At 34.3% G+C, this 13,703-nt stretch overlaps 1 pseudogene; it reads left to right on the forward strand.

The window, feature by feature from the left end:
- The first annotated feature begins 5,552 nt into the window (after nucleotides 1–5,552).
- The window catches only part of LOC149187657 (purple acid phosphatase 2-like), a 289,652-nt pseudogene continuing 281,501 nt past the window's right edge, over nucleotides 5,553–13,703 (forward strand).

A 13,703-nucleotide genomic window follows, 5' to 3' on the forward strand; every position in this document is an offset into this window, starting at 1 on the left:
CAGACTGAATAGATTTGAGCTCTATATAGTCTCATATTTGGATACTGATTCAAATACTCCTCAGAATGAGGAAGCAATCATCAATGTCCCACCCTCAACGTGGTCAACGAAAACTCCTCTCTAGATTATCCAATGATCATCTTGGACGAATAAGTCCATTTCCAACTTAGTTTCTTTCTTCTGGAATGTCATCCAGTGGTTGCTTTTTTGTTCTTAGTACTATCTACTTCTTAGCATGCTACTTGTTGCCAGTCCATGAATGCTTTTATGTTAGTATCTATGATAGTTTTGTATGGTTGGAAATCCACCATGTAAAGTGATAGAAATTGGGTGGTTGCTCCTTTTCTTTTCTTTTCGCTAGTTATTGGTCATTTGACCAGGTTAACATTGTGCTTCAAAGACTTACCAACGTAATTTTGTTTTTTTGGATATTATGGATATTAATAGAAACCAACGGTTGGATATTACCAAAAAAATAAATATGAGGCCATGTGCTTTGTTATGAGTCCAATTATTGGTGTAATTTTCTTAAAAAAATAATAATAATGTTTGTAAATAATTGCAATATTTTATAACATGTTTTCGTTATAAGTATCTTTCATAAAATATGTTTTTTCCCCAAGGAAAAATCGTAATTTCAATTAATGAAGAAAATGAAAATAGTTTGTAGTAGATATTGATATAGCATATCCATATGCCTCTGAAAACGGTGACTATAGATCTTTGTCCATAGTAACTATGAGACCCTACTAACTCAAGAAAACAAAAAATACAGAAGTTATAAATATGTTTGTATCGATGCCATCAGTCTGTTGGAAATAATACTGGGGGGGAGGGGCAGGGTTGAATCAGTATTATCAAATCAAACACTTTTTCATTTTCATACTCAGATACATATACGCTACTTCAGTTAAGGGAACCTGCGTGTACACGCAACTTTGTCTAAAGCAACTAGCATATATCCAATAAACTTATGATTCAGTTAATCCATTAAATGTTGATCTTTAATCAGTGCATCAGAACTTCATTAACCATATGAACAGTAAACAGGTGCAGTAAAACAGAACAGATCATCACACATAAGAAGCACACATGAACACCATGATGTAAGGTGGAAACCCAATGTGGGTGAAAACCACCTGCTGCAATTCGTCTCTATCTTCTTTTAATAAGAAACTTCTTTTTACAATATTTCTGTACTGGTGCAATCTTATGCTAGTACGCAGGCTTCTACCTATAGAAGGCTACAACCTTCTCTCATTCTCCAGCTTCTCCTGGAAGGGAGCTACAACCCCCTTAGCTCTTGTACTAGCTGAAGTACTAGTACGTAGGTGCTGACCTACAGAAGGCTACAACATTCTCTTTTCTTCCAGGGACCACGTTTCATAAATTTTCATACTGGATCCATAACTACAAAATAATCACCACTGCAATATAATCATTAACTCTGAATCACCCAACAACTGAATCACTAAAACCCTGTCATCAAAACACAGTCACCAGAACACAGACCAGAGCCCAAAACTCTGCAACAACCACTAGAACCAACAGCAACCTGAAATATCAAATCTCATAATGTATACGCTACTTGACTGTGTCGAACCAGCGTGTATACGCCCTTTCACCAGAGAGAACCCGCGTACAGATATGAAAATAATTACTTATACCTTCGCTGCAATTTTTGAATTTTAGATATACCCAGAACATAAGATAGAAAGGATAAGACATGCGTCAGTATTCAGATCTATTCATGATCATACCATATAATGATAATGCATTTTAGTCTTCATGATCCCAGTCCATTAACCGCATAGGTGCCTCCTTGGTTTAGGTCGAGCAAAGCATCACAAACCCATAACCAACATACTAGATCTCACACTTCATCAGATATTCATCACTTTCTCTCTTGCACCTCTTGGCCTAATGATCTTCTCCTTATATAGGTTTAGGCCTCTCTCAACACCATGGTCCAAAACCACATAGAACCAATACCTTGGACCCAATACCTAGGGTCAACACTTCGAACCAAATACCATGGACCAAATACTACGGACCAAAACTTAGTTTTCCAACATGTACGCGCCTTTCCTTCTGTGAACCTGCGTGTGTACGTATACGTGCCTTTTGTTCTGATAACCCACGTGTATATGCACTTTCATCAAGGTTAACCTGTGTATACCTCTCTCTTGACCTGCTGCACTATGATCTGTCATCTGAGTGAGTTACCATCAAGGACAACACCTGTATCATACCTCTGAGTGAGTTGCCATCAAGGACAACACCTGTATCATAATGCAAACACAGTCATCGTGATACTTTATATACATATATTCAAATAAAAGAAGTTGTGCATAATAACATAAGTATAAAAGTAGCAATAAAAATATGAGCTGTTATTTTCTTGTCTTTGTCATGACTAATCTTTGTTTGCATGACCTGTAAGGTCGATGAAGAGACGGTGATAATACTGGTAATGTTCTGATCCATTATATTCATGAATTACCCATGTGCTTGACTCTTGTTGCGCACCTTCTTTGGATAGATGATTGACAATTTTGTTCCTCTCCTTGTAAATATGGAAACATGTAATTTGCTCAATTTGTGCTTTGATCATAAGAGTTTCTTCCAACAAGTTTATGAGTGTGTGTGTGTGACATTGAGATGTTCGATTGAACCATTTAATAACAATTTTGGAGTCACCAAATACCTGAATCTTCCTGCATTCATTTTCCAGAGCATATATAAGAATAAGTTTTAAAATATATAATTCAAAAAAAAATTGGTTCCAAGACTGAAACCGAAACTCATTTTGAAATAGTGATCATTTTTTAGGTAAAGGATCATGCCACCTCCATTGTTGTTTTCATATGAAGATCCTTATAAATAAGCCTAGGGATTTGAGGAATTGATAACTGCAATTGTTATAGTGCGGATAGGGACAAATTTTTCCACCTCCAAAATGAGATCATATATTGCAATAATTTGTGCTCCCATATTCTCATGTGTGAAATTTTGGTTTTCAAATTTTTTTCTATTCCTACTTATCTATATGGCCCAGCAAGCAAGAAGAGGGATGTTCCAAAGTTTTTGAGGTTTTACTTCATTGCACCATCCCTACCATGCATCATTGATTGATGTGTCATGCAATTTGTTTTGAATGCCTAAGATCTTGTAGATTGATTCCCATATCAAATTTGTGATTGGGCATGCTAGGAAAAGGTGATCAATTGATTCTTTGGAGCAGTTGCACAAGGCACACCATGATGGACCTTGAAAAGTTGTTTTCTTGAGGTTGTCTCCTATGGGAACTTTGTTTGATAAAAAATACACCAAAATAAGAGTCTATCCTTCGAAGGGCTCTTCAATTTCCATAAAAAAATCCACCAATATGTTAGTTAAATGTTAGTGACATTAAGTTTCAATTAAACAAGAAGCTTAATTGAAAACGATTTCCAGCACATTTAAGGATGCATATTTAGGAAATTTTGTGTTTCTACTTTGAATTTTATGATCACAAATGTCTTGATTAGCTTCCTGGATTAAGAAACAAAACAAAGGTAAGAGTAAATATGAGAATCAACAAATTCAACTCTACATTGTTTGTGAAATTTTGAGTTTATCTTTCGAGTTTTTGTATTTTTTTTAAAAGAATTTTCATAAGCTTTATTTTGATATGTCAATTAGTTTCATAATGTAAAGTATTTGATATAACTTTGATCATCTCATCATTAAGTAAAATAATTTGGAACCAAGCACATGTTAGGAAAAGTTAATATTTCAATTCATTCTCATCCAATTTCCTTTTTATTTTAATGAAAGTCTTTTTGGACTACAATAGTATAATGCAATTCTATAGTTAAAGATGTCAATTCTTTCTTAAATGAGCAATTGGAAAGATTCTCGAGCATTGTGAGGTTTAGGCATGGACTCTTTAGTGACAATGGCACCAAGTACTTTATTCGGAGTTTTAATATGGTTAGATTTGAGAGTAAGCATATGGAAAGGAAAAACGATTGTTATCATTCGTAAGTGAATGGACAAAGGATTGATAAGAAAGAAGAAGGAATATCCTTTCATACTCAATAGCAATGAGGGAGGATGTGATGAGATATTTCTCTGGGACATATATGAAATGTGAAAAAAGTCTCTAGATTAGTGGGTCTTTTCAATTCTTATAAGATTGGCAGTTATCCGTCCTCTTGGGGTAGCTCAATTGGCAATGGCCGTGGAAATGAATTCTCACCGAACCGGAAGTCTTGAATTCAAATCTTGTGTTATCCCCCCCGATCGGGTGAGAAGTTGGACATGATGAAGATGTAGCCCTACCAAGCTTACAAAAAAAAAGATTGGGAGTTATCCATTTTCAGGATCAATAATGGAAAAATAGAGAGAGGAATTTAAACCCTCGATACAAATGATCTAAACTATGGATTAACAATTCATGGCTTTGGTCTTCTCCTATATCTTTGCAAGATCGAAGAGTTCTAGTATAACAAACAAATTGTGCAATAAAGATATAAACTCAATCAAGGAGGAATTTCTCCCATGAAAAATAGAGATCAAGAAATGGAGAATGAGTGATATCTTCTCCCATCCTTATTTAATTATGATTTTTTTTCATAACTAGAGGAATTGACAGCTAAGATTTTGGCCAAAAGGAAAAACCCTTAAACAAGTATTTTGATCAACCAAAGATAAATATAACCACATGATATGATCATGAGTTTACGAAATTCCTTGTTCCTATGAAAAGCCTTACATTGGCCAGATAGGTCGGCCCTACAAAGTCTGCCTTAAAGAACACATTGCAAACACTAACCATCATTAGGTATCAAAGTATTCCATCGTCAAGCACTCTTTCAATTCCAAGCACCATATTTGCTTTGACCAATCTAAAATCCTAGCATCTATTCCTTTTTATAATTCTCGTATCATTAGGGAAGCTCTCGAGATCAAGAAGCACCCCAATAACTTTAATAGGGAAGATGGCTATAGGCTAAGCTAATCCTGGAAGCCTATGATCCATCAATTCACTCAATGATTTCTTTATTGTCTCCCTACTCTCAACCCCATGTCTACCCTGTTTAATATTTTCTTTATCTTCCCTTTCCCTTGTTTTATCATTTCCTTTGATTATGTCAAGCTAATACCAAATCTCTTTCTCATTCAATTTCCCTAATCTTTATCCTATTCATCCTTAATCCTTATTCAGAATTTGTTATATATATATATATATAACAAATTGAGTTTTTTAATGCATTCATGATGAATATGATCTGATTATATTAAAATATAACGTGATGCTAAAACGTTGAATATGGAATGCTTCCAAATATATTTTTGAAATCAGTCCTTGTTCTGCGATATTAAAACTTAAAAAATACTTGGAATGCAGTGCACTTCATCAGCAAGAAAACAGAGTCAGAGCAAACGAAAGCTGAGGTGTTTGAATATCCATTACATATTTATTTCAGAGATGCCATTCCCCTGTCACGCGTTGACTAGAACAATATGCTATAGCAGAGTCGTGGGTAAACAGGAATGCAAACGCTTGCCCATTGGGCAGATACAGCGAAGCCCTTGCAGCGCAACGTCTCGATCACCCCTTAAAATACTTGCAGTGCCATATGCCAGGTGCCTTGACCAAGAACAAAACCCATTTTAAATCAATGTCAATGTCTCGATCACCCCTTAAAATACTTGCAGTGCCATATGCCTTGACCAAGAACAAAACCCATTTTACATCAATGTCAATGTCTCGATCACCCCTTGAAATACTTGCAGTGCCATATGCCTTGACCAAGAACAAAACTCATTTTAAATCAATGTCTTTTGAATATCTATTGGGCATATTCGGAGAAGCCCATTTTCGTAGGAGTTCTTGAATCCTGCAGCTTTGACAGACATATATACAGTGGAGAATATAAATGATGGATATACAGTGGAGAATATCAATGATACACATTTATGCAGAGAACTTGACAGAGTTCAGAATCTCTGTTTTGTTTGGGCTGCAAAATGGAACCAATCAAAAAGTACTCATTCATGGTATCTGTATTGGTGGGGTTGAGTTTTTGTATATCAGTTGAAGCAGGAATTACTAGCAGATATGTACGTAGGCTTAACAATGATGTGGATATGCCCATGGACAGTGATGCCTTTTATGTCCCCCCTGGTTACAATGCTCCTCAACATGTCTTTTTTTCTTCTTTGTTATTTTTCAACTTGATTGAACAGTCTAATTTTTTATTTTTTTTATCTAAGGAAGAGTCAACTGATGTTCAGGGCTTTGATCTTACCAGGTTCATATCACTCAAGGAGACTATGAGAGTGCAGCTGTTATTGTCTCTTGGATTACACCATCAGAGCCTGGAACCAGTATTGTTCTGTATGGCCCTGAGCATTCCAAGTACAAATTTGCAGCATATGGTATTATGACCAAATATATGTATTATAATTATACATCAGGGTTTATTCATCATTGCACTGTAAGGAATTTAGAGGTATGTCTTGCCATATAGTTTTGTTTTTATTGCTTAATGTTCCAAATGGTTTTCCTTCTCTTGCCCAGAAAATATGACCTTTTAAGGATTAATTAGTTGAAGCAAATGGCCAATAAACAGTATTCAAAAGCAATATGATTTATGTGAAGGAAAAAGAAGAAGCAGAGGGTAAACAAAAGGGTTTTAAAAATGCAGCATAGTTGCATGTGGCAAAGTGGTTAATGTATTTCTGAAAAGTCAAAAGATAAGAATGATATTAAAACATAAAAAAATAGATAGCAAAGTGCATCTATAAAAGGTTAGATGATAAGAATGGAGTGAGAATTAATTCTACAACAAAGTGTCAATTTATGAATGTCAGAAGAGTGTCAATTTATGAAGGTTAGAAGATAAGAATGAAGTGAGAATTGATTTTAAAATGTTCAGATCATTCTATTCACAATTTAGTTTTAGTTAGTATAATATTCAATTTTCATAATTTGTAAATTGTTTGAGAGATTTATTTTGGAAAAGATTATATTAAAAATATTTATATTATATTTTTAATATAAAAATTATATGATTTCTTTTATAATAATTTATTGTTTGGATTAGATTCTAAAATTTGGATTTGTTTTGGGTTTTAGATATGTGTTTGTGAGTTAATTTTTATTTTAAAAAAGTCTTATACATCATTTATTTTTATTGCAGTTTGATACTAAATATTTGTACAAGATCGGAATAGGAAACACTATACGTAAATTTCATTTTACAACTTCTCCAGCAGTTGGTCCAGATATTCCATATACATTTGGCATCATCAGTAAGTCAACTGGTTAACTTAGTAACTGATATTATCATGCATTATAATATGGGCAATTTTATGATTTTGAATATAAATTTTTTTTATAATAACATAAAGTGTAACCACATGAAAACCACCTTACATAAACATAAAATTAATTTAGTAAATATTAAATTTATTATAAAATTCAAAAACCTTTTTCTTTATTTCCATACTCACAATTTAGCATGATTAAATATTATGATCAGCACAAATGCATGTAAAGTGAATACTCCACATATGGCTCTAGTTATGTCTTTTGCGAAAAGCTCGTATTCACATCTAGAAAAACTTGGATCAGGATAACGCTCTAGTATCTTATAGAAAATCAAAGTGAAAATATGTTGTTCTGGTAAAGATACAAAAGGTTTGAAGAACCTTCAAATAACACTGAAAAGAGTAGTATTATCATTGTATATGTACCATGTTTTATTTTAGATACATACTTTTTATGTTTATAATTTAATATGAAATGGAAGTTAGTATAATATGTTGTCTCTGCTAACAAACAAATTATGCTTAATTTTAGGGTATTTTTCAATTATTTGTAATATGCATTTTATAATTTCCGCATTATTATAGAAATGTTGTTGTTAGTAAATCAAAATTACACATAATATGATTTTCATTGTAGATGCACAAGTTATGGCCATTCAAATATATTAATTAGAAACACTTATAAATCCTCAAAATTATAGATGTGGGTCATCATTATAAAACTAGAAGTGATCATTTCTAAACATACTAGAATGTACATATATACATATACATATGTGAGTTTGTGTGTGTGTGTACACACATATATATGATGTTTCCGCTGAGCATAGTGTTTTGAGTAATGAATGTGTCACTCAATCATTCTTCAAAGTCATGATGACAATGGAATTTTAGTGTGATTTAGATGCAAGTTGAAGATGGAGCTAGATGAGGTCAATGTCTTAGAAGATCCATACAAGGGACAACACATTTGAGTCTCTTCATTACCAAGAGAGCCTTTGGCACATCAACTAGGTTTCTAAACCTTTGCACATCAAGTTCCAAATCTTTGGAGGGTCTAACAAGGGGTTCCGATGCAAAACTGGATAAGAATGTGAATGTGTCAAGCTTTGGTGGTGGGACTAATTCTTTTGGTGGATCATATGAGGAGATGGCAGTGCCATCAAGTTGTTAATTAGTGGAGGTGTGGGGTAGGTGGGATGGCAAAGTTATGTTAGGGTCCCCATTAGTTCATATATGTCCCCTTTTGGTTTCACATTGGTTAAATCTGATAAGTCGACCTTGTTTTTCATTATCTCATGGTTGAAATTTTCTATATATGCACTTCCAACTAGTGTAGGGTTTCCTAGAGCTTCAGAGAGTTTGGGTTGTTGGATTGTTTCATGCTTGAAAGTGTCGTTTTGACAAAAGTGTTCGTAGTCTAAGAGTGTGGGTGAACTATTTGGTTGTTGGAGTTTTGTGCTCATAAAGCTAGTCATGTTTTGTGCCATCAGTGATTGTGAATTTCAGGTTACAAGCCCTCGAGGGGGAGTGTGGGATTCTCATTAGGATTTTTATAGTGAATGGTGATTAGGTTTTCATTTAAATATACTTGATGGTTTACCTATAGTAGGAGGTCCTATTGTTAAAAAACCTAAGGGGTGCTCTAGAAGTAGTAGTAGGGATGGCATCGAGGAGGAAGGAGATGTGTTGAGGAAAAAATATAAGAAGTGCATTACGTTAAAAGGTCCATCAACTAAATTGGTTATATTTCCAAGATTTGTTAGGATTCTCTCATGAGGAACCCAAGATTGAAATTAATTGTATAGAGAGAAGGAAGAGACAATTTCTAGATGAGAAAGAAGCTACTTGGAGACTCAAAAGTAGAGGCTCTTGGTTGGAAAAAGGTGATGGCAATACTATGTTATTCCATTAATATGCAAACCATAAGAAAAAATTCAACACTATATGGAATATGAAGGGACTTTATGGTTCTATAATATCAAGTTTCAAGGATCTATAAAAAGTAGAGGTTAATCACTTTAATGGAAACTTTAAAGAAGATCGTAGGGCTACTATTGCTAAGGTGGTCAAAATGGAAACCTTCTTTCCCAAGTTCGTTTATGAGGTATAGTTTTATTTGGATGGAAGTATTATCTAAGAGGAGCTTTAGGAGATCTTGCATTCTTTCTAGATGAATAAGAGTCCTAGAATGTTTGGAGGGGGACTTTATGAGGGTAACTAAGGAATCTACTAATTTTGGAAGGATATTAACAACATTTATACCATTTTCATTGCATTGATCCCCAAATAATATAACCCTCCTAGATTTGAGGATTATAGACAAATCTCGTTCTACAAATCACATATATAAATAAATATTAAACAATCATTACAAGAAGGGTGAAGGAATCACTGTCAAAGGTTGTATCTCAAGAGTAATTTGGTTTTGTAGATGGGAGAAAATGCATTATGTTGTGGGGGAGTCCTAGGAATTCTTCATTCAATTAAAACAAAAAGTATGCTTGATGTGGTAATCAAGGTTGATTTGTCAAAATCCTATGATAGATTATGATTAACTCCACAAATATTTTTTTATTAATATAAATCATACATAAATACATTGAGAGATGAATCTAGTATCATCTTCCAAGAGGTTCGATCATTCTTGATATTCACTTATGACTCTTCACATTTATCAGTTAATATTTACAACAATATTTACCATGCCATAATCCCATAGGTTAGGTAGCTAACATTTCCCATCTTAATCTAAAGGGGAGTTTGTAAGTCCAGTCATCTTTTTGAACATTTCATACTTTTCTCTTACAATGCTTTGGTGAAGATGCTTGCAATTTGCTCACTTGTGGAACAATGTATCAATTGAATGGCCTTTGCCTCTACTTGATATTGAATTAAATGTTACTTTGTATTGAAGTGTGGTTTGATCATCGAATCTAGGATTATTTTCCAAGATTATTACAAAAGTATTATTATTCAAAAGTGGATTAGCAATCACCCATTTCTCCTACATATTCTCTAGTATGTCCCTAAGGCACACAATCTCCTTTGTTTCCTTTGTAGCACTTGTTGATGAGCGATTTTTTTTATGCTTAGCTATCAACACCTTGAACCTCACTGGGTTGGTGAGATAATGGGGCTACGTCTGGGGTTCAATGCCCAAAATCATGTTACAACTATTTAGAACAACTCTTTACAATGAAACAAAGGAAAAATATTCATGGTAGTTTCATACAAGAAAATTCAAGAGAAATGCTTATAGTAGTAAGATAAACAAACATATGACTATATAAAAGGCCATATACTTTGTTGTAAGTAAATATTGAAATTAAAGTGAACCAATAATAGTCTAAAATAAATAAATTTACAGGAAAATTTCCTAAATTTCATACACTGTCAGCCATAAGATTGCACAGGTATGTATATAAAAATATGATATGAATTAAATAAATCATAGAAATTTTCTCTTGTAATCCAAAAATATAAAGAAAACTTGATGGAGAAAATATGTCAAAAATTATCAACAACCAAAACACTAATTTTGTTAATGAAATGAGAATACAACATATCGTTTCATCCGATTTCTGCGAAAATTAGGACTAGAAATCACTTAAAAACGTCTAAGATGTAGCAGAATTCATGCAATATGTTATCACAGTTTAGTTTCAGGATAAGGGGCTCGGATGTAATGGCTTGGAACATTTGTCTTTAGTGTTTCATAAAAGGCTTCAAGCATGCTGACAATTAATTTGTCAGCACTGGTTCAAAAAATTTGAAATGAAGCCGTTGGCAAATCAAATGTCAGAAAATATTTAACTTTCTAAAAAAAAGAGCGCTCTCAAATCAGTTTCCCACACAACCTACCATCATTCAACAGACGACATTGATCAATTAGTTTGTATGACATGTTATTTAAAGTTTCCCGAAATGAAATGTTCAAATTTCCGCTACCAAAGGTGAAAATCATTATCAAAGTTGATGGTTTGATCGAGGCATGAAAGAATGATTTTGATTATACCAGTTTTCTCTTTACCTATCTTTTCTAAACCTAGGATTTCATGTGAAGGGAATCATTACAGGAATTTTGTATAACGGTGTCATTATTCCTTTTGTGGTAAGATATAAATTAAGCTTCCAGCATTGGTGTGAACAAACCCCAGTTTTCTCTCCTCGATTTTTGTTGTTGATTGTTAGTGCTTATGGGAAAGAGAGGTCGATTGCACAGGGGAGAGCCTAAAGGTCGTGAGGATCTCGAAGCCATACTAGAATTTTGGGAGAAATTTTGATGAGAAGGCTAGGAGGAATTTTGTTTCAAATGTGATGGTTTCCATGATAGAGTGGCTCATGCCTTTGCAGAAGGATTTGACGGACATAATGTCAGCATTGCTCACATTGCTCACAGTTATTTCCTAGTTATAGAGGAAACAATTGCAGAGGCTACAAGCCTCCTAATGGATGGGGATTGTTGGTTCAAGAATCAAACCTTGGCAGGTATTGATATCCCCTTATTTTTTAAGGATGACCACAAAGACAAGCCATGGAATTTGGGGGTGTGTAAATCCTGGCTCAACGCTGAATGAGATCAGATCATGAGGATAATTCAAGCTTATTTTACCTGTGAGGGATGCTACAACAGGATCAACATGTACCACTTCATATTTCTCTCTCATACTTCTAAATAGGTCAGAATGAACATGCCCTTCTTTTTTCTTATGACTCTGAGAAAAATGTCAGCAAGGATTCAAGCTAAACCAAATGCATCCCCTCACTATTTTTTCCATAAGAGCTTGATTAATCCTTTGATTGCTAGTCATTTAAAAAATTCCAATAGAACCTAGGAGCATTTCCTATTTGGCGGGGGGGTGGGTCATAGAGTCAATCTATTCCTAAAGTCCAAAACCAATAGCAAGAAGAGGAAACAAAAGAAACCTTACTAGACATATGAGATCCCAGAACAAGGAACCTATTTGGTCCAAACCAAAATCAAAAGGAAAGCCTCCCTGAGCATACAAACATAAATCCATGTTCTAGTTCCTAAGTTAAAGAGGGTTTACACAAGAAAAGGTAAAAGGATTATGGAGGAAAAGTCTCTATCTCCTCCTCGAGAGTCGTCTCCTGAGCTGACAGAAGAACATGTGGAAGCTACATAGAATTAGTTTAGTAAAATAGAGGAGGGTCAACCTAAAATAGAGGAAAGGGAGATTGTAAATGAACCCACTCTAGCTGAAGTCTATGGGGTTAGAAAGCCTCATACCACGCCTAGAAATAAACTTAGGCTTAATTTCAAACTAAAACAGAACCCTAACTCGGAAAATCAAGTGATTGATGTATATGACACACAATGGAGGGACCCAATGATAAACAAGGAGGTGGCTTCTAGCTCTAAGAAGCACAAAATTCAAAGGAAGAGACCCTGGCCCCAAGGCCAAGAAGATTAAGAAAGTGAAACCAAGAAATGTAGATCTTTTGCTAGAGGTCGCAAATAAACTCAAGTAGGGGTTTTTTCACAGTGTTAATCATTAGTCCATCAACATTATATTTGAAAATGTTTTGACAAAGCGCTAACAGTTAAATTTTCAGTGCTATTTTTGTTCTATTTCGTTCGAGCCATAACAATTAATTTGGTAGCAGCTCACAGTTTTTATCCTAATAAGATATGTAGCAATTAATCTGTCAGTGATCTATTATTGAATGTTAGCTTTGTTGAGCTAATTTCAATTATAGATTTATAAACACATGTGTGTTCATTGCTTCCTATGCATAGATTTCCTTATGTTGTTTGGTGATTGAAACAGGTAAATTTCATCAAGTTTAATGTGACAGACGTGAACAAAATAGCTTCAAAAACAAGTACTGAACAACAAACATTCATAGTAAAACAAACCATCAACAAGAACATTTAACACAGTGTTTTGATGGAGTTCACCCCTCCTAGGCTACATCTCCTTGGTCCAGCTTCCATGGCTTAGGCCTTTGTATTATCTCAATATGGAAAAAAATGTTATTTACAAAGCTCTACTGCTCCTGATACCTGCACCAATCTATTCAGAATGTCAAAATTAGCTAGGAACACCTTTTCTTGAGCTCAATTTGGTCGAAAATTGCTCCAGTTATGGCTCAAATAGTTTTCCCTACAATTTCTCCTCCAAATCTAGAAGAACTCCAGTTAGGGCCGCTAAATTTGGGGTTGGCGCCAAAAATGGTGGAGTTCACTAAAAGTCTATCATTTTAAACTTAAGTTTAATTAAAGTTTAACCTGTGTTTAACTAGAGGATTAGCGCTAATCACACGAATTAGGCTGATTGTTTTCCAAAACCGTTGGCAGTCTCTATGGAGAGTTCACATGCTATGGTAACTGTTGCATTATCCACCGGGTTAAT

The sequence above is a fragment of the Pinus tabuliformis genome, chromosome 3_1, assembly GCF_031772625.1.
Source record: "Pinus tabuliformis cultivar Carrire ecotype Pingquan chromosome 3_1, CPIR1, whole genome shotgun sequence".
Taxonomy (NCBI): Eukaryota; Viridiplantae; Streptophyta; class Pinopsida; order Pinales; family Pinaceae; genus Pinus; species Pinus tabuliformis.